The sequence below is a fragment of the Nilaparvata lugens genome, chromosome 7, assembly GCF_014356525.2.
Source record: "Nilaparvata lugens isolate BPH chromosome 7, ASM1435652v1, whole genome shotgun sequence".
Taxonomy (NCBI): Eukaryota; Metazoa; Arthropoda; class Insecta; order Hemiptera; family Delphacidae; genus Nilaparvata; species Nilaparvata lugens.
Window position 1 is genome coordinate 40,566,257 of NC_052510.1, and position 21,376 is coordinate 40,587,632.

The following is a 21,376-nucleotide window of genomic DNA, read 5'->3' on the forward strand; positions in this document are numbered from 1 at the left end:
TACAAGATTAAACCGTAGAATTTTTATAAAGCATTACAAACTTATACACCCATAGACTTTCAAATATGTAATTTCTTCCCATTACAATGTTCACAAGTGAACACCATCAAAAAAAAATAACATTAGGCATGATATGATTAATTTATGGTTGACATAGGCTCTAGTCTGATCCATTTTTGTATTGATTAATACAAATGTAATGTTGCTGAATAATGCGAACATAATATATTAGCATTCGTATAGTGCAGGGGTTCTAGTATATGGAATTTGTTTCTTGGGGGTTCCGGGCATGGAAGAAATTGGGATTTCAGTAATTATATAAGAATAACTTTTAAATTGAGTGTTATGGGAGCCTACGTTCCAAATTTATTTGAAAGAAATACGTTGAATTGGAGGATAGTTTTTGTTTCTTCGGGTATTGAAAGATGTATTTCTACTTCATAAAGAAACTCACTTTTATCACTCTGATAAATGACCTAACATAATAAATTACGCTAATTGAACGAGCGTAGGCAAAGAAATAGGCTAGTCAACAAGTCAGTTTGATGTTGGCGTTATCAAGTTTTTTTTCGATTTATGACAATTTTCTATAATATGATTGCGATGTATTATTACATGAAGAAATTCACATTCCATCCCCGTTTTTAACTTATTCAAACAGAATTTGATTGTTAAACGGGATGGTCCATATTTTTCATTTATTTCTACAGGGATACTTGAAGCTCTATTGAATCACTAGTAGGTCTAACCTTCTATTCTCTTGACCGGTTTCAGCAAACCACGACATTGTCAAGTGTCAAAATGAATATTGTTATGATTTGGAAGTCAACCCTAGTCACTTTAGTAAACCTTAGTATTTACTTCCTTATAAGTAAATAGCCTGCAGTCTTCCTTGTTTTTGTAATAAATAAATAATTCATTTTGACACTTGATAATGACATAATAAGCTGAAACTGGTCGTCACATTCAAAGACAATAAAAGGAAACTAGTGGTTCAATGTGCACATACACCAAACTCTCGTACGAATAATAAAATAATTCACCCGACGCGAAAAAGTAATATCGCACTCGCGTAGGGAAAAGAATTGAAAAAAATTAGGGCCGATTTTGTGAAAACTTCGTCACTCACGTTTCTGGCAATATTGTGAAACCAAAACTTAGGACTGTCCTTCTCGCATAGAGGATTGCTTCCAATAATAGAAAATAGTGCAGGAATGTTGTCTTTTCTACCGATATTATATCTTCCAGGAAGTATAGCGGTATTCCGCTATTTCCATTGAGGTGTGTTTCACCCTCTCCCACTATGGTATAGAGCTGATGAATAACTAGTTTCTGGTTCCTTTCTCATGACCAGACTTGGAAAAACCTGACTAATGAAATAAGAAAATAGTTATTACAAGTTTGATTTGCTAACGTTATCGGTTAGTGGTTTGAAGGAAAGCTGAAAAAAGTAGAAAAAAGTTATTGCAAATTGAATTTGACTATCAAAAAATTGATGAATATTGTAAGTTGATACTGCAACCGAACAATTTCTTGAATATTCATTCTTGAATATAAAAAAAGAATTTATTCTAAATACTTATAATTATTATTATCAATCACAGTATAAGTGCATCCAATTGCATTGCTACCACAAAATGTTAAATAAATAATAAGAAAGCGAGTCAGAGATAAATGCAATGACCTCATTATACTTTTACGATTGCTAAGTTCAATTGGATTTTTAAAAATATATATAGGTACCGTGAATGAATTTTAATTGCTATTGTTCGTGAATGGATCAAGAATTCAACAAAACTATAAAAATGGTCCTACATATAATTATAAGACTTTTCTTTCACGTCTACAGAGTTACTTGATAGCTTTATAATTATAACATTGAATCACTAGTACACTTTTATTTTTTACTGTTTTCGGCTAATCAAGTGTGAATTATTAGTATTAGAAAGTAAACCTTGATTACCCTAGTAAACCCACATTACCTTAGTAAACCTTAGTTTATTTCCTTATAGCTCATATTGACACTTTATAATGGCATGATTAGCCAAAAGCGGTCATAACATCAAAGGAAGTAGAAGGGTACATATTAAGTTACTGGTGATTTTTTTTTGTGGGAGCAGTAGGATACTTTATTACTGGGTTTCTCCATGTTGGGCGATCCTCTCACTTTATAAGACTTATAAAAACAATACTTGGGAGTCAAATATAAATAACTTAGCCAACGAGAGTAAGTAATACCGCACTCTCGTAAAAAAAATATGAAGACTAATTTTGTAGAAACATCGGCACCTTTCTGGGAATATTGACAAACCAAAACTCTTGACTGTTCTTTTTCGTGGAGGAATGCTTCTAATAATAGACAATAGTGGAAGAATGTATTTTTTTCTGCTGTCTCCCTAGCTCTGACATGCCGCTATTCAAGGGTTGGTTAGGCTATATATATATATACAGGTATATTGATTGCACTCCCTAAATATATATACCTGTTTATATCAATCAATATACCTGTATCCGACTATCCTTCAGTGGGGCGATCCCTCGCACAAGTCGTGAACTTCGAGCAAAGAACTTCGGAAAGGAAGTACATTGTATTTTGTTAATACTTTGAATACTTCATTCCACTGGTATTTCCAATCAAGATATCAATTATTTCTATCACATTTTTGACTGTCAAAGAATTGATCTCTAATTCCTTTCTTGTTTGAAGGAGATCGTATGACCCAGCAACTCACAGTTTATAAAATAAAATGATTCAATTTGGCTCTTTTTCTTATGGGAAACTAAAATTTTATTTCATAAATCTAGGAATAATCTATTGGTTGAGAGATTTGAATGTCTTAATTCAAACACTTATAACTTTTGACACAATGCTCAGATTCCATCGTACTACATACACTTCATTCTTCTCGGCTCGTCAAGGTGGTCCAAAAACATGCATCATAAGTCAAATTCGGTTGAAACATGAAAAATTTATTGTTGAGTGTACTTAAGACCATATTCCAATACACAAAAAATGGCCAATTTCTATATTCAAAGCTGCATGTCTTGAAATACCTCTGATAAAATTTCCAAATCTAGTGAGGATGTGAAAATTGTCCCCCTCTACCCACTCCAATAAATAATACTTTCGAATCCAATACAATTCGTAAGTTACTGGAGATTTTAAAAATGGTGATTTCATTTTTGATATTTTTTTCGTGATTTTACTGTTGATTAAGAGTTCCTAAAACGAGTCTGATACATCATAGAAACTTACAATTGATTCCAAATTGTAGATAAATTCATCCTCTACGAGCTCATTTGCCTAGAATCCATCTTGAATCACTTTTCCGGTTTTCCCAATAATAGAACTGCCAAACCCGTTAATATGAAAGAAATATCTACAATTTCCGGGATTTTTTCAACAATCAAATCTCACTTTACGAACATATTTTTCCATGGATCGTTCACTGCAGATAAAAAAGGAAATTCTATTGTACATTCCAAGATTAAGTAATGATTTTTATAATAAGGGGTTACCGAGATACAGAGCTTTGAATATAGGAATCAGCCATTTTTTGTGTATTGGAATATGGGCTCAAGTACACTCAACAATAAATTTTTCATTTTTCGACCGAATTTGACTTATATATGATGCATGTTTTTTGGACCGCCATGACGAGCCGAGAAGAATGAAGTGTAGTACGATGAAATCTGAGCATTTTATCAAAAGTTATAAGTGTTTGAAATTTTGATCCTTGAGGTGTCCTTAAGCGTGCCTCTCCACTAGGAAATACTGAAATGAAGTGCATCAAGCGGGTGATTCTCATAGAACATGATCTCATGAACTCATTTCATTGTGCGAAATATCAATGTGAAGACAATGTAGTTGGTGATGATGGTTGAAGCTGAAAATCAGGTGATTTTTCACAATACAAGGAGCATTGTTGTCAGGTGTACCTAGAAATCTATTTGAGATAGAGCGCTCTCCCTGATCTCAGATTGTAGAGCACAAAAATACGCCTAGAGGGGTTTCGAATTATACATCTAAATGTTGGCAATCGGAAGATATTGTTGATCAAAAACTAAAATTCATCAGAATTGATTTTTCCTTCAATATTTTCCTTCAAATTGGCCCACTCTGTATCTAGCACAAAGAAATTGCACATAAAGAAATTTGTTCTAGACTTCTCATATGTACCCAAATGAAGTATCAGAAAATCAGAACTACAATATAAATTGCAAGTGTAACAATATTCATTGTTCCAATTGTGAATGATGAGGATTATGCGAATTATCATGAGAAGTCAGTCTGTTATATCAATTTGTTAGGCTGCTTTGCTTTTCTGCTTTCTGTTGTGTCGACTCTGTAAGTGTGTGCGGAGTTATGGTACTAAGAAAATCAACAATTTTCCTGGAGCATCAGCTTGGTTCATGACCTTATAAGGCAAGGAATTTTTGTCCAATTGATTATCAATTATGCCTTATTTGGTTAGGAATTTGGAAAATAGCTGTCACTTGGTGGGAGAATGTATCTTAAATTATAGTTGTACCATTCCATTCTATTGGCGGAAATTGTGATGAATATTCTCAATAAAATGGTAACTGCCAATCACATTTAACATTGTTTAGGTTCCTATCTTGTATGGACAATCACACAGCCTCTAGACCAGGCAAGCATACCGTAGGCTTCATTCAGCATCTGTCCATTGCTGGTAGTAGAACTGAATAATGTAGTCTCAGTATTTTGTGTTAATATTTGCTTTTATGCCAGCTCTAGGCTTGTTAGTATTTGGCTGTGGAACCATCTGTTCCAATAGCATGTTTTAGTTTTTTCCGCTTCAGTAAATGCTTTAATCGAGAAGAGAGGATATCAAATTTGTCACTTCACAATGGAGATTTTCCTCCTATTACTGCTACTGAGGTACGTCATAGATTTATAATATAATTAAGGAAATTACTATCGATGAAAGCTTCCATCAAAGTATTTAATTTATTGTGATAGATACATTTAAGTGTAAGTGTATTGTGATAGATTTATTGAGTATAGTCCTTTTGATTCTGATTTTGATTTGAATGGAAGATGGTAATGGTAATTCAAACTGATGAGTGATGGAAGAAAATAAACGGTACATGCTCTTGTAGAAATGTAGAGTACTTATAAGAAGGAATTGAGATATTTTTGATTTTAAATTATCTTTGAAGAGGAAGTTATTAACCTAAATTCAAATGACAGTTTTTTGTGTTATAGATTTCAACTGTTTTGCTGATTCTAATGAAAAGTATTAATTTGAGTTTTATATAAAAAAAACCTAAAGAATGTTGACTTTATGATAAAACTGAAGTCAAGTTAATTTGTATTATCCTAGTTTTTTTTTTTTATTCTAACAGCGGTCAATGTACGAGTCCATCAATGTACGGGTTCATGAATGTCTTATGAACGTGTGTCTTTGAGCCGCTGAGATGCCTCTGAATCGATGGCAGTCCTAGAAACTTGGGGTCTGCTGTCTCCTGTCCCTTTGGACGTGTAGAGCTTAATCACCGAGTCTAAATTCGAATTGAAGAAACAGCTTTGAGGTAAACACTTTTTCCAAATTAAACAAACGTCCCAGGAACTCCGGATGTGGCAGAATGGGTTTTAGTGACTAAAGGCTTTTCAAAAGGGAGGGTAAAACGTGAACCATTTAATCAATTTAAACGTGCTGAATTAGAGTCCTTTTGTGTTAAATCGCAACTTTGAGTTTTGGAAATTGGGAATGGATAGATTACAAATTTTATTAATTTGGTTTGAGTAATAGATTTTCGGTTGTATCTTTACATTGAAATGTGAGGCCATATTTTCTCTGTAAGGATTCAGTTGGGAATTTCAGTTTTCTTTAAATTTATATTGAATTATATTTAGAGTTGAATTAGCCAATAAAATGTTTAAAGGTCCATAAATGTTTTGTAAATGATATTTTCATCTTAAAGTTGTGAAGAATCGAAGCTTCAAGGACCATAGCCTTTTCTAAATTTGTTTTGATATCACACATTTTTGAATAGTCTTCCTATATAAAATTCCGTTATGTGATACTTTAGGAATATTTGTCTTTACAGCTTTCATAATATAATAATAGGTACAGAATAAATGTTATCAGGGATTATCAATATTTCATCATATTTTGATAGTGTTTAAAAGTTTCCAAGTGTGTTCTAAATGTGCTGAGTTTTCTGAATTTTATGCTGATCTTTCTATTAAAATATTCATTGTTATTTATGATTTACTTCTGAGAAATATCTTTCAATTCTTCTTTCTGAATTTAGAGTCCTTTATGCTTCTCATGACTCAATCTAAGATGTTTTCAATGTAAAGCAGACAGAGTAGGATACTATCGAATTAGTTATATCGGAGATAACTTTTCAAATTTAGTGATTCTATTTTAGGTTTTTATTATGTTACTTCATTTTGTTTTATCAACTGTTGAATTCAACTGTAAGAGGTGACAATATATTTGATATCTTCTCTCTATTTCGTTGTCTCTCTTGTCATTTCTGGATTCCCGTTCTCTAGCACTAGGTATGTTTATCAAGCATCCCTTTAATTAACTTATATTGTGTGTGCTTTCAAATTCTAAATTCCAAATTAACTTTCTAAATTCATAGCATAGCACACAAGCACACCCCCTTTTCTATGTTTATATTGACTGGACTAATACAAATGGATAAGAAAACAGTTTATCTAACTTATTATTGAAGGATTCTTCTTCTTCTACGAAGAAATTCATTTATCTTTTATTTTATTAGGTGATAATGGTAAAAGTTCTCTGATTACCGTTTCCATATTTGGATTAATCTTTTCAAAGTTTAAAATTAAAAAAAAAATTATAATGTTCATGTTTGTACCTGAGCTTTTAAGTGTTTAAACACTTCTATAAACCTTTGCCTGTCCCTTTGTGAGCAAAAAAATGATCTTATTGACCTAGTATACGTTTTTACTGTTATAAAAGAAAGGTATATTAAAAACTGCCATTTTCGAGTATTCTCGAAAATGGGACTTACACTTCAAAGAATTTGGGATCGCTGAATCCAAATCTGGAATCAAAATTCCTCTATCTCCATTATTGGACGATTTAGATTTTTTGTGGTGAGGATACCCTTTGTCACTTTCTGCTCCATGAAGGGGCATAAACATGCATGAAAATGAATATTTATGAACTTGGAGTTATTGAACCAAATAAACAGTCGGAAGCTATTTGAGGTTAGGAAACTGTACCTCGTAATTATAGGTTATTATGTTGATCTTATGCAAAGGCATAAATGGCAACGAATTTATATGATCTAGGCATAATGAACAATGTATAGAAGAGAATGATCTGATAAATTAGTTTGTTGAATTGATAGGTTGGCGGTCTACATGGTAGCTGAAGTAGGAAATGTAAACTTCCGAATTAATGCTGTAGTTGGAAATGTGGTAAATTAAAATTAAATCTAATTCAATAATGAAATGTAGTTCAGTTTGAATCTGCCTATTATAATCAATGCTATCGCTGGGACCAAGCAGAGATTTAAACTTCTGAGTGAATTCACTCCCCAAATAATAACCAGAATACTCAGATTATTATACCTGTTTTACAGTTGGGAGCTCCCAAGAGCTCTCTCTCTAGAGATATCAGACCGTGTAAGACAACAAACAAAATGGCAAATCCATGCGAACCAGGTCTCTGCATGACAGATACTATGGGTTGTAAGATTGTAAAGTACAAAACCAAGATAGTGGATGCTTCGAGTACCGAGTTTAATTTTGATGCTGTCTATGTGATCAATTACCTTCCCTTGTGGCATTAACTGGTTGTTAATGCTGGATCCAATACACCTCGATGTGGTAGGTTGACGGCAGTCGATCTTACTTGAATCGGGAGGATATCTCCAATAAAGTGTTTTATTACTTGATATGAATATCGACTACCATCTACTACCAGAAGACATAATGTTCTAATAATATTTATAATACTCAACAATATCTGACTACTGCAAAGCAGGTAGAACGAACTTGAAGGTGTAATGAAATAAATTCAGAGAGGTGAATAGATGATATAAATATATTGTTGGAGAAATACCCAAATAGCAAATATACAAAATGTAGTTACAAACTGATAATGATTGAATATTAAATGATAATAAAATTGTATCTTCAAATAATAGATACTGTATGAAAATGTGATAATTTTAAATTAATTGAATTGAGGTAGGTGAAAGCCCTTGGAAAGGGTCATAAGACATACAAAATTGAATAGGCCAAGTAGGCTAATACAAAATAATAATTTGAAAATTTGATAAAATTACTAATAAAAGATTCCAGGGTGAGGGTTCGCCCAAGGAAATAGACCTTTCGGCTAAGTACAGCGTGAATATTGAATTTTACTTATTGAAATAATAATCATTTATAATAATTTGGTACCCTTAAATCTATGACGAATTGACAAATTCATGCACTGTATAATTTTCGTAGAATAGCGGGGATCCCCTTTTATATGTTCAAAAAACTTATGTAGACTTTTGTTTCCGTTTTGGTATTTGAAATATATTCGGCTGTAGAATATTTTGTGCAGGCTGGATCCTTCACGCGTGGCGAAATCGACGATCAGACCTCACTATTTGAATTTTAGGGACTCTTTAAGTGAATTCGTAAAAATCAATATCACAGATTATTATAGGAACTTTAGAACAACTTTTTAAAAACGGAAAGAACAAAGATTAAATTACATTGAAACAGGAATTAAAGCTTTTTAAAAAATCAAGTATGTGGACCAGGTCTGTATCTCACTAGTGATTTGTCGAAAATGGCCTCGAGTTCTCTTCTTCTTATTTTCACCTGAGTTTCTTCCCAGAAATTAATTAATACTCTCCAAATTTACATACTAATTCGGGATTGGTCAGATCCCGTGACATAACAAATGAGCCAATTGAGTTGTGGAAATAGACCCAACTTTAAAGCTTTCAAATGAGAAAAAATCCATATTATGAGTTGTTCTAAGTTATTATTAGGTTCCATTAAAACATAAAATAAATAATATAATCACATCTACTACGATATACATTTGTTAAATAAAGAGATAGGCTTAACAATTTCCAAAAGAACTTGTGCTGGCGCTAATTTTGTGAACTTCCAAAATAGCCAATAACTTGTAAAACATGGACGTAATCCTAAAGAATAAAGTAGAAGTATGAATACATATAATAACACACATGCTTGTAATAATGTGTCTTTGTTTATATTGTTTTTGCTGTGATTGAATGTCAATCCCAAATCACTACATATAACAGTCTAAAATAAATATAGCTTTATGACAGCTCATGAATAAATATTCGGATCCATTTAGTATATAAATTATAATATGAAAAGGTGAAAATTAATATCATATATCTGTTGCAAATAATTATTACGCAAGCTACCTTCTCAATTGGCTAGCTGTTGGCACAAGTAAGCTTTGGCTTATTTAGGGTTATGTAACGGTTCAATTCTAACCTCCAAATAATTGAACTACCATTTAAAATAGTAAACATTATGAATATATATGGTTTTTTGTTAATAAATTTCTGAAGAATATACTATAACTGATTTACTAGTTGCAGCCTTTATAGGTCAGATAACTGTCGTTTATCTGCCTTAGATAAGATTGTGATTCTTACTCAGTTATGGAATTTGTTTTGTTTGCTTAATGGTCTATAAAAATTCTTAATTATTCATAATTCAGGGGCTGTACAATCATTGAGTACTTCACACCTTCAAAAGTACGGCAGGTCGGGCTCGCGTTGCTAACATCTAATGTGTAGGTAGTGATTTTGCTCAGAGTCGTTCAAGGACACAGGCCAAATCCGCAGGTCGCCTAATCCGTAGGTGTGTGGGGATAAAATAGTATCATTATAGGCAGTTACTACAATAGTAATTCAGGAGGAGCGTTAATAATTTGAAACTGAATCAATCAAAGTTCACAGAGAAAATTCTCAACAAGTTTAATGTTTCAGTGTAAATGCATGAAAACTGATTAATGATTAGATATGAACCAATAATGGTCATATATAATTAATGTTCCTTTTCGTGAACTAATTGGAAGCCTTCTGTACATATATTATTGCAACGTCTATTACAAGACCTGACATTGCTTTTAGTGTTAGTTATTCAAGTAGATTTATTAAAAAATCTAGTGAGAAAGTATTGTAATAGAACTACATAATTTTTATTATTTGCCATGAATTTTCACAATGAATAGATAAATTGTTGACGACGGTGAAAATTCATGACAAGTAAAATTATGAAAAAAATGAGAGGCTCTGGCAGTCGGTTACGAGGACGGGACCTGGAGCTATCTACAGCAGATAATCGGGCCCGGCTCTACCCTTCTTTTCCGAGACACCATTTTCCTGGTTCAGTGAGTTCAGTGAGCTAATATTATCAATTTTATTATTATATATTATTCATCTTTTTTTATTGAAGGCAAATCCTGTAATTATTCTATTGTTTGTTTAAAAAGTTTTCTCAATATTATTTTTATTTAAGTTTCCAGTTTCATTTTGAGTTACAATTTGATTAAATCGATTACTTAGTTCTCCAAAATATAACTGTTTTGTTTATTATTTTAAAATATAGTTCCTTTCTCATGAGTTATAGAGTTAGATCAATTTAACCTCTCGCAAGCCAAGCGATTCCCCTATTATAAATTGTTACCATAATGTCTAGGGTTGTTCTCACAACCTTATAATACCATCACAATACCATACATAATATAACCCCAATATATTCCAATTTTAAATACCCCATTACATGGTGTTGGGCGTCGTTCTCATGAGAAAGAGTTTATTAATTGACAAGATTAGCCTTCAAATTATCTATTGACATTTTCATTTCAGGTCATTATCATAATTATTATATTCTGTGTTTGATCTCGTATAATTATGTCCTCTATTCTCTCAACGTACAGGGTAAATATGATAATTGTTATTATTGTTATATTGAGATGAGTAGCTCTAGTTCTAGTGACTCTGAACAATCACCTAGTGAATTCGAGGTTTCATTATTACGTTTACCTATTGATTTAAAAGTAAAATCTCTGGATAAATCAGAATTATTAGAGCTAGGCAAACAGTTAGGTATTCACATCCCTCAATCTGTTAATATTGAATACTTGAGATTCGCTGTTGACTTGGCAAAAAAAGTTTGTATTTATGTGGACCACGATTCAGGAGCTAGAGATGCTCTAAGTCGATTACTTAAGTTAGGGTCCCTGTCTCAACGCGATCGTATTATCTTCCCTATGTTAGCCGATTACGAGCGAATAGTAGGCAAGCTAGGCAGAAATCAAGAACCCATCTACGACACAGTAGCTCCCGATAACTTAGCAAATATCCTAATTCCAGAAAATAATATGGCAGGGAATGATAAAAGACCCTTTGCGAAACCCGAAAGCTATGGGGGTACAAAGAGTGAAGACTTCAACGAGTGGTTGAAAACCTTCAATAGGGCAGCAAAAATAAATAAGTGGGATGAGGATGATAAAATCTTTTATTTACCCCTCTACCTCAAGAAAACAGCATTGGCAATTTTCGACATATTTTCGGATAAAAATGAAAACGCGACATTTCTTGATGCAGTAGGCCACTTAAAAAGTAAACTTGTAGACCCTGTTCATGAAGAGACAACCAGACAAAAACTCGAAAACAGAAACAAATTACCAACAGAAACATACACAGAATACACAGCAGATATAATAAAACTTTGTCACATTCTTGAGCCTCAAATGTCAGAGAAAAGAATAGTAGGATATGTTTTGAGAGGCTTAGACGTAGGAGCATTGCAACATGTTGCTTTCATGGACAATGCATCAGTTGAAGATTTAGAGAAAAATCTCGCCAAATATGAAAGATCTCGCTTCCTTCTAGACAAAAAGTTAGGAATGCATAATGCTTCAATCGAACAGCCTGTCCAAAAAATAAATGTAGTAGATACTTTAGAAAAGAAATTGAACGATCTGAGTATTGTGGTGAAAAATTTGAGTAGAAATGTAGGTCAATCACAAAATCCCAATCCTAATAGACAGTTTGGAAATAGGAGCGGAAACTTTTCCCCACACGAAACAAATCAGAACAACTTCCAAAGACAACCTTATTCAAACAATAATAATTACAATGATCGCGACAGAAACACACAATCACATAATCCTAATCCTAATAGACAGTTTGGAAATAGGAGCGGAAACGTCTTCCCACACGAAACAAATCAGAACAATTTCCAAAGACAACCTTATACAAACAATAATTACACACAATCAACATCAGTCAATTACAGGACACCAATCAACCCTAATAGGACTAGATTCTGTACATACTGTAAGAGGAATAATCACTGGAAAGACGATTGTTTTTTCTTATCAAAAAACTCGAATACAGGATCCCGAGCCTAGACGAATCGGATATGAACTTGGGATCCGGATTTGAAAAACAAAGCGCTGAATTTCCATTTGATAATTATTCTCCAAATTCAATTGATAAAGAAGAAATCACATGTAATATAATATCTTCTGTATCAATGAAAGATGAACAATCCAAAGCGATAGAATTTGTCAGGCAGTTTTTTCTCAATGCCAATAATAATCAGTTATACTCAAATGAAAGTGAAATTAATTGCTCTAACGAAATAGAAAGTGAAACCAACTTCAAACAGCTATTGTCTTCCGAAATGCATGCTCAGCACGAACTTGGAATGAATGGATCATTGACTAAAGAGAGAAGAATTCAAGTCCCAGTACTTACTATTAATGGAAAATTCAAAGGAAAAGATGTATCAATTACCATTGACACCGGTACGAACGTAAACATAGTTCAAAAAAATCTTTTAAGTAGCGATGATCTAAAACATTTGAAAAATAGTAGTATTGCTTTATCGGTAGCTAATGGTTCATTAATGCCGATCACAGGAATGATCTCGAGTGAAATTCAAATACATGACAGGAAATTCGAAGTAAATTTAGTAATTTCTGAAGACTTACAGGCCGATATTATTGTTGGAAATTCCTTCTTCTCAAAATATAAAATGAAATTAGATTATGAGAATAACATCATTTCAATGACCGATAATGGTAAAATAGTCGAATTAGACATGGATAAAGAGTGGATTTGTACATTAAATAGATTACACAACGATTCTGAAACAAATATTACAAAAGAAGTCTGCATACCCAATCCCGTAAATTTCGTCAAATGTGCTCTTGAAACAATAATCCCCGCTCAAAAAGACGTGAATGTCAAAGTCAATCTAACACAAAAATTGCTCAAAGTATCCCATTTTACTCCAAATGAATCGTTATTACATAATAAAAAATTGCATGTGCTTTGGAATGAGGATGATTTTGAAACAAACATGAGTGAAATTAGAATTTTGAATCTAGGAAGGCAAGATATAAGATTGTTGCATGAAACTATTATTGGTGAAATTGAAGGAGAAGTTTGTAATTACGACGAATCTGTTTCATTAGTAGACTCTGTTCTATTCGATGGAGGGGGTTGTGAAATAGATATTAATAAAGATCTTACACCAGAGCAAAATTCCAAAGCGAAAAGACTCATCAATAAATACAAACACCTATTTTCAACAAACGAAATTGATTTCGAGGAAGCGAAATTACCCGAATACAAGTTCAAACTTACAGATTACACACCCATTGCTAAGTCACCGTACAGATTACCTATCGCTCAAAGAACAGAAATAGACAGACAAGTAGAGTTATTGATAAAAGCAGGAATAGTTTGTGAAACCCAGAGTCATTATGCTTCTCCCGCATTTTTAGTTACTAAAAAAGACGGTGGATTCAGATTGGTTGTAGACTATAAAATGTTGAACGAGAAAATATTACCGGATAGATATCCCCTTCCCCTTCTTCAAACAATTTTGATTCTCTTGACAATTCGGATTACTTTTCCACCCTAGATATCAGACAAGCATTTTTCCAACAGCCATTACACGAAGATTGTCGAAAATATGTAGCATTTGCAACTCATAAAGGGCTGTACACGTTCAAAAGACTACCTTTTGGTCTTAGAACATCTCCAAATGCTTTCCAACGAGCAATCAACCAAGTATTCAATGATTATTTGTATAGAGGAGTTTTGATTTACTTGGACGATATCATTAGCTATGGAGAATCATTTGATAAGCAATATCAACAGCTCGAGAAAACCTTGAAAAGATTGCAAGACGTAGGACTAAAATTGAATACATCTAAATGTCACTTCTTCTACCGAAAAATTAAAGTACTTGGACACACTGTCTCAAAGGAAGGGATACAACCCGCTTCCGAAACCTTGGAAGCTATCGAAAAATACCCTATACCCAAAACTGTCAAAGATGTCAGAGCATTTCTTGGTCTTAGTGGATTTTACCGAAAATTCATTCAAAACTACGCTATAATTGCAAGACCCTTAACAAATCTGATATCTAAAAATAACGAGAATAAACCAATCACTTGGGAAGAAGATCAGCAGAACGCATTCTCGGAAATAAAAAGCAAACTTTTATCACAACCCGTACTTCATCATTTTAATAATGATAAGGAGGTAGTGGTACACACAGATGCTTCTCGAGTTGGAATAGGGGGCATTATCTCGCAGCCAGATGACAATGGAAAATTACATCCAGTAGCTTTTGTTTCCAGAAAACTGACAAAACATGAAGAAAATTGGGCAGTAGGAGAGATTGAACTTCTATCAATAGTGTATTGTGTAAATTATTTCAGACAATACTTAATTGGCCGATTATTTACAATCTACACAGATCATGCTAGTTTGCAATACTATAAAACTTGGAAAAACCCCAGTATTCGAGTCAGTAAGTTACTTATGAAATTAACGGAGTTCACGTTTGATTTGAAATATAAACCAGGAGCCCAAATGCACGTACCTGATGCCCTGAGTAGATATCCACTAGAGAAGGATATAACTGATCTCACAAAGGACGAAAACTACAATATATTCGAAATAGAAGAAATAGACATAAAGACTTTACAGAAAAATGATGAGAGTATAAGAAAAATATATGATGCAATACGAAACCCTAATCATAGTGATACAGCTACGATTAGAAAGGCGAGAAAATACACGATCGAAAAAGACATTGTCTATCTGAAGAAATTTGATGGGCATACCAATCAATTGAAACTTCTCGTACCCCGATCTCTTATCAATAAAATCCTTGAAACATTCCATGATGATTCCTTAACAGGTGGACATACCGGCATTTATAAAACCCATGAGAAAATATCATCGAAATATTATTGGGAAAATATGTATGAAAACATTGCGAATTATGTAAGATCATGTAAAAATTGCCAAGAGAGAAAAACCCCTACTACGAAGCCTCAAGGTTTCTTATCACCCATCAAGTGTGATAGTAAGCCTTTCTCAAGTATCATGATGGACTACATCGGTCCGTTAGAGAGCTCAATGGGCTATTCATACATTCTAACGATTGTTGACTTAACGACCCGATATATTTTAGCTGAACCTTGTAAACACGCCGACGCAAATAATACCACTAAATGCTTATGGAAATTAATATACCGATTTGGCGTTCCAAAAGAAATTCGATCCGATAGAGGTACACATTTTGTAAATAAAAAAGTCGATGACCTTATGGTTGAGCTTGGAATCAAACACATATTAGGATCATCAAGTCACCACCAAAGTCAAGGTCTGGCCGAAAGAGCCAACCGGACAATTCAAGAGATGCTAACAGCTTACGTAGCCGATAATAGGAATTTGTGGGTACAAATGCTGCCGAAAGTTTTATTCGCATACAATACTTCGAAACAATGCTCTTTGAAATATACACCTTTTTTCTTATTGCACTACTCCTTTAGATTTGAAAATCTTTCCCGAAAATGACGACGTCACTTATCATTTAGACGCGAGATTAGCAAATCTTAAAGAAGTGCGAGAACAGATACCATCAATCTTATCAGATGCACAAGAAAAACAGAAATACTATTACGATAGGAATAGAACAGATTGCATTTTTCAACCAGGAGATTTAGTTATGGTCCACGATCCTGATGTAAGACAAGGACAGTCTAGGAAATTAGTCAAAAAATATTCAGGCCCATATGAAGTAGTAAAGAAAGTAACAGATGAAGTCTATGAGATATTTTTTCCGCTACGAGGTACTTATAAAAATGTAGCTTTTCATGTAGATAAATTGAAAAAATATTTCATACGAGATCCCATCAATTAAGTGTTTATTGTTCTATTGTCTAACTGTATTCTTTATTCCAGCACTTTTCTTTATGCTAGCAATTATACCTCGCTCATCCTAAATCTTTGCCTTTCATTAATTTAAAAGACAATTGATGAGAAGAAATCGAGATGAAACATTCATGTAATTTATTTATTTTCCAAATCATTGAAAAACAATATCATGCTTACAACTGAATTTTTAGAGAATTTTGTTTGCGAGATCAGTATTGACTTGTGAAGCGATCAAATCCATTTTCTCACGACTAGATATCGAGATGATTCTCAAATCACAATAGTATGCAGTTTTCAATCAATCAATTAATTAATTGGATTTCTACTTCGATGAAACAATGAAATATAATTGAGCTCTGATAGACAATTTTACTAGACATTCTAACGATGATTCATTATTAAAAGATGTGAATTGTTCTCACGTTTTTGTTTATGAATGAATGCTATTTGAAAATCATCAAATACGATTTATGCTTGAATATTATTTTCTTGACTCGTATGTAATAAAATGTTTCTCTTTTTCAGAAACGGATGATTCTTGATATAATAATTTATTTATTTATAAGATTATTTATGTGAAAACGTATATTTTAATAACAATATTATCTGTATTGATGTTAATGAAATAATCAATTCCAGTAAGTGATTACGATTGGAATATAAGAAATAGCTATTAATTTGACCATTTACATAATCTATTTGTAGGGTTTTTGGGGATTTTACTAGTAATTATTGTTTATAAAATTGATATCTTATACGAACTGTTCATTGATAGATTAATATAGAGTACTAACTGATATAATATTTTTTAAATGAATACCATAATACTTTGTTCCTTAGCATTTGTAGAAATATGTTGTACGGTATTGTCTCAAGAAATTTCTCTTTTTCACGGAGCTCTATTTAAAGAAATTCACAATGTAGTATTTTACGAGTCCACAGTTCCAATAACATTCAGTATTCCTAGGTCAAATCCTTTATTTGTTATGAGGAACCTTCTGAGTACTCCTTTAAAAATTGACTCATGTCCTTTCCCTTCCTCATCGGAGTGTGCAGTATTTGATCAGATTCATCGAACGGAGCTGCAACTTCTACAACTACAAGACGGCATTTACATTGGCAGCGATGACGACAACACTCCAGCTGAGAGCGAAAATCGACTACCACGCCGCGAACGCTCTATCGATACGATCGGGGCGGTCCTAAACTGGTGTTGCGGAGTAGCTACCGACGAAGAATTGGGCGCATACGTGAAAACCGAAACCGACATCACTTCTCATCTCAGTAATCTTCAAGACTTCGTTCACGCTGAACATGTCGAATTGATAGACAACACACGCAAGATGAACGGCATGGCAGAGAACGTGAAGAAAGTATTGAACAACATGAAGCATGACCTTATTCTTTGGCAAGAATCATTCACCCAACAGAATAAGTTTCAGAAAGGGAATACTACAACCGATGTACTGAAAACACAACTGAGGACTACTATTTTCATGTATATGATGACTCTATATAACAACTACAATGAAATCGACATGAGATGCTACAATCAACAACTTTCTCATCACGTCATTTCAAAAGAAGACCACACCTTTCTATTCCACAACACCGGCAAAAAGACGACAATTCGCTGTAAAAACTCAACAACTGAGGTCCCAAGCAACAGTCCAGGAACCCTATCACTCCACATCCCTTGCAACTGCGAACTTCAAGACGACAACGGCGACGTACTGATAAGCACTCTTTATCCTTGCGACTCCCGTTCCCATCCTTCTCCAGCTATTAATAACTTAATTCCTCACATGTGGACAAATTTATCTAAATTGAGCATCCCAATTTTTAAACATGAGACTCTGCCTCAGTACCTAAACCTTTCGGAAATTTTAAATGAAAATTGGCACTTGAATTTTTCAAAATTTGAAGAGCACAACTCATTCTCAGAAGACATTTTCCATCATGTTGAAATGCCAAATAACTTTGATTTGTTAGGGGTGAACAATAAACTGATCATTTATATTATTATTGTCTGGCAAACACTGATAACTGTTATATTCTTGTATTTATGTCTTCAAAATTATATTAAGAAGAAAGCAAATCAACTGAGAGTCCCGAAACGTACTCCAATTGTGGACTACCCACAGGAGCTTTAAGAATATATTGTGTTTTAGTAAAGTAGTATGTAATGAAATCATTAAAATAATGGGTTAGGATATAGGAAACTATGCAAATAATAATTACTTATTCACTATTATTGTATCCATTTACTCTTTTATGCTATCGATTCAAATATTTTCCCAGATTAGAAGATAAACTATTTCAATTATTATTATTATTCTTATTTTCAAGGTCCACAATATTATTTTGCTTACTCGAATACTATTCGGACTTGATGTTTAATTTTTGCATTATGATTCAATTTTATTACTTTCGTAGATTTTGTAGGTTTAATTTTATTCATCAATATAATTGAAATTTGTTATTTTGTTTAATTGAAATTGAAACATAAAATAAATAATATAATCACATCTACTACGATATACATTTGTTAAATAAAGAGATAGGCTTAACAATTTTCAAAAGAACTTGTGCTGGCGCTAATTTTGTGAACTTCCAAAATAGCCAATAACTTGTAAAACATGGACGTAATTCTAAAGAATAAAGTAGAAGTATGAATACATATAATAACACACATGCTTGTAATAATGTGTCTTTGTTTATATTGTTTTTGCTGTGATTGAATGTCAATCCCAAATCACTACATATAACAGTCTAAAATAAATATAGCTTTATGACAGCTCATGAGTAAATATTCGGATCCATTTAGTATATAAATTATAATATGAAAAGGTGAAAATTAATATCATATATCTGTTGCAAATAATTATTACGCAAGCTACCTTCTCAATTGGCTAGCTGTTGGCACAAGTAAGCTTTGGCTTATTTAGGGTTATGTAACGGTTCAATTCTAACCTCCAAATAATTGAACTACCATTTAAAATAGTAAACATTATGAATATATATGGTTTTTTGTTAATAAATTTCTGAAGAATATACTATAACTGATTTACTAGTTGCAGCCTTTATAGGTCAGATAACTGTCGTTTATCTGCCTTAGATAAGATTGTGATTCTTACTCAGTTATGGAATTTGTTTTGTTTGCTTAATGGTCTATAAAAATTCTTAATTATTCATAATTCAGGGGCTGTACAATCATTGAGTACTTCACACCTTCAAAAGTACGGCAGGTCGGGCTCGCGTTGCTAACATCTAATGTGTAGGTAGTGATTTTGCCCAGAGTCGTTCAAGGACACAGGCCAAATCCGCAGGTCGCCTAATCCGTAGGTGTGTGGGGATAAAATAGTATCATTATAGGCAGTTACTACAATAGTAATTCAGGAGGAGCGTTAATAATTTGAAACTGAATCAATCAAAGTTCACAGAGAAAATTCTCAACAAGTTTAATGTTTCAGTGTAAATGCATGAAAACTGATTAATGATTAGATATGAACCAATAATGGTCATATATAATTAATGTTCCTTTTCGTGAACTAATTGGAAGCCTTCTGTACATATATTATTGCAACGTCTATTACAAGACCTGACATTGCTTTTAGTGTTAGTTATTCAAGTAGATTTATTAAAAAATCTAGTGAGAAAGTATTGTAATAGAACTACATAATTTTTATTATTTGCCATGAATTTTCACAATGAATAGATAAATTGTTGACGACGGTGAAAATTCATGACAAGTAAAATTATGAAAAAAATGAGAGGCTCTGGCAGTCGGTTACGAGGACGGGACCTGGAGCTATCTACAGCAGATAATCGGGCCCGGCTCTACCCTTCTTTTCCGAGACACCATTTTCCTGGTTCAGTGAGTTCAGTGAGCTAATATTATCAATTTTATTATTAGTTCTCTTGATAAAATGTGCAATTAATCTCATCAGGAGTCAAACTAAAATGAATAAGGAGTTAGACTTACCCTGAACACTTGATTGAGACTGAACACTCAAACTGACACTGACACTGGCACACTGGGACTGACACTCAACACTGGGCAACACAAATACTTTTAAATTTGTGGCATACCTTTTCGTTTTTTGTGTCTTACCCAATTAGAAGTAACCACGAAATTAGCCGAAATACCTGAGCCAAATAATTGGATCCACGTACCTAGACGCAAATAGCCAATTATTTTATCACACATCACCAACAGCCTGATTACGTCAATTGGCAATTAATATTCGTACACCTGCAGCCAACTTATTACAGCAAGTAAATAACTTTAGACTCTAAAGATATCATTTTTCTATTGTGTAGAGATTCAAAAATTGAATCTATTCCAGAGGTTGAAAATATTTTATTCAACATTTTTGTGAATTAACTTTTTCAACATTATGTTTATCTCCTTCTTCTTTCGTAGTAGATGGAACAATTATTTTTACCTTGACAAATACTCACAGTTATTATCCTTTCCAATCACTTCCTTAATCATATTTCTGAAAAGCTACAGTACCTAAGATTTATGTTTTCATGTATGCACATGATTAGGCTGACATGCACTACTTGCTTTCCTTGTCTGTCATTAGACAAGGCAGATACAGGTCAAGAAATTGAGCAACTTCAAAATTTCCTGCATAGAAGAAGTGGTTAACGAATTTGATGCTTTGAAAGCTCTTTGCTGATCTCCCTCTCTCAAGAATACAGCTTTCATGGCTTGAAAAAAAATTCGAGCACTGAGAATAAATGAAGCAATTTTCCGGAGGACATGTATGTATAAAGAACATTGTGTGCTGTCAGGGTAGCTCAATACTCAATATTAAAACGTATGAAGGCTGTAATAATGATGAGATGAATAGTTATTCACTATCGGGATTTGTAATCTCAATTATATTTTTTTCATTAAATCATGAGAATAAGTTTTATTTCCTTGAGTTTTATATTGATTTGTATCAATAGGATATTGATTTAAATAATAATTATCCTACAATACTATAGACTATATTTTTGATATAGTTGATGATTTTTAACAAGAATCTACAATTAAACAGATATAGCAGGATGACTTGAGTAAGAGCTATCTATTATAGTGGAAAAAGAAAAGTGGCAACTAGCCTATTCC

General features: G+C 33.0%; 1 protein-coding gene across 1 annotated transcript in view; it reads right to left on the reverse strand.

The window, feature by feature from the left end:
* LOC120348869 overlaps positions 1 to 20,397 on the reverse strand; it is a 48,481-nt gene extending 28,084 nt beyond the window's left edge. The window contains exon 1 of the mRNA XM_039432784.1: positions 20,237 to 20,397. The gene's annotated coding sequence lies outside the window, so the exon portion shown is untranslated. The remainder of the gene's footprint in view (positions 1 to 20,236) is intronic.
* Between the last annotated feature and the right edge of the window lie 979 nt (positions 20,398 to 21,376).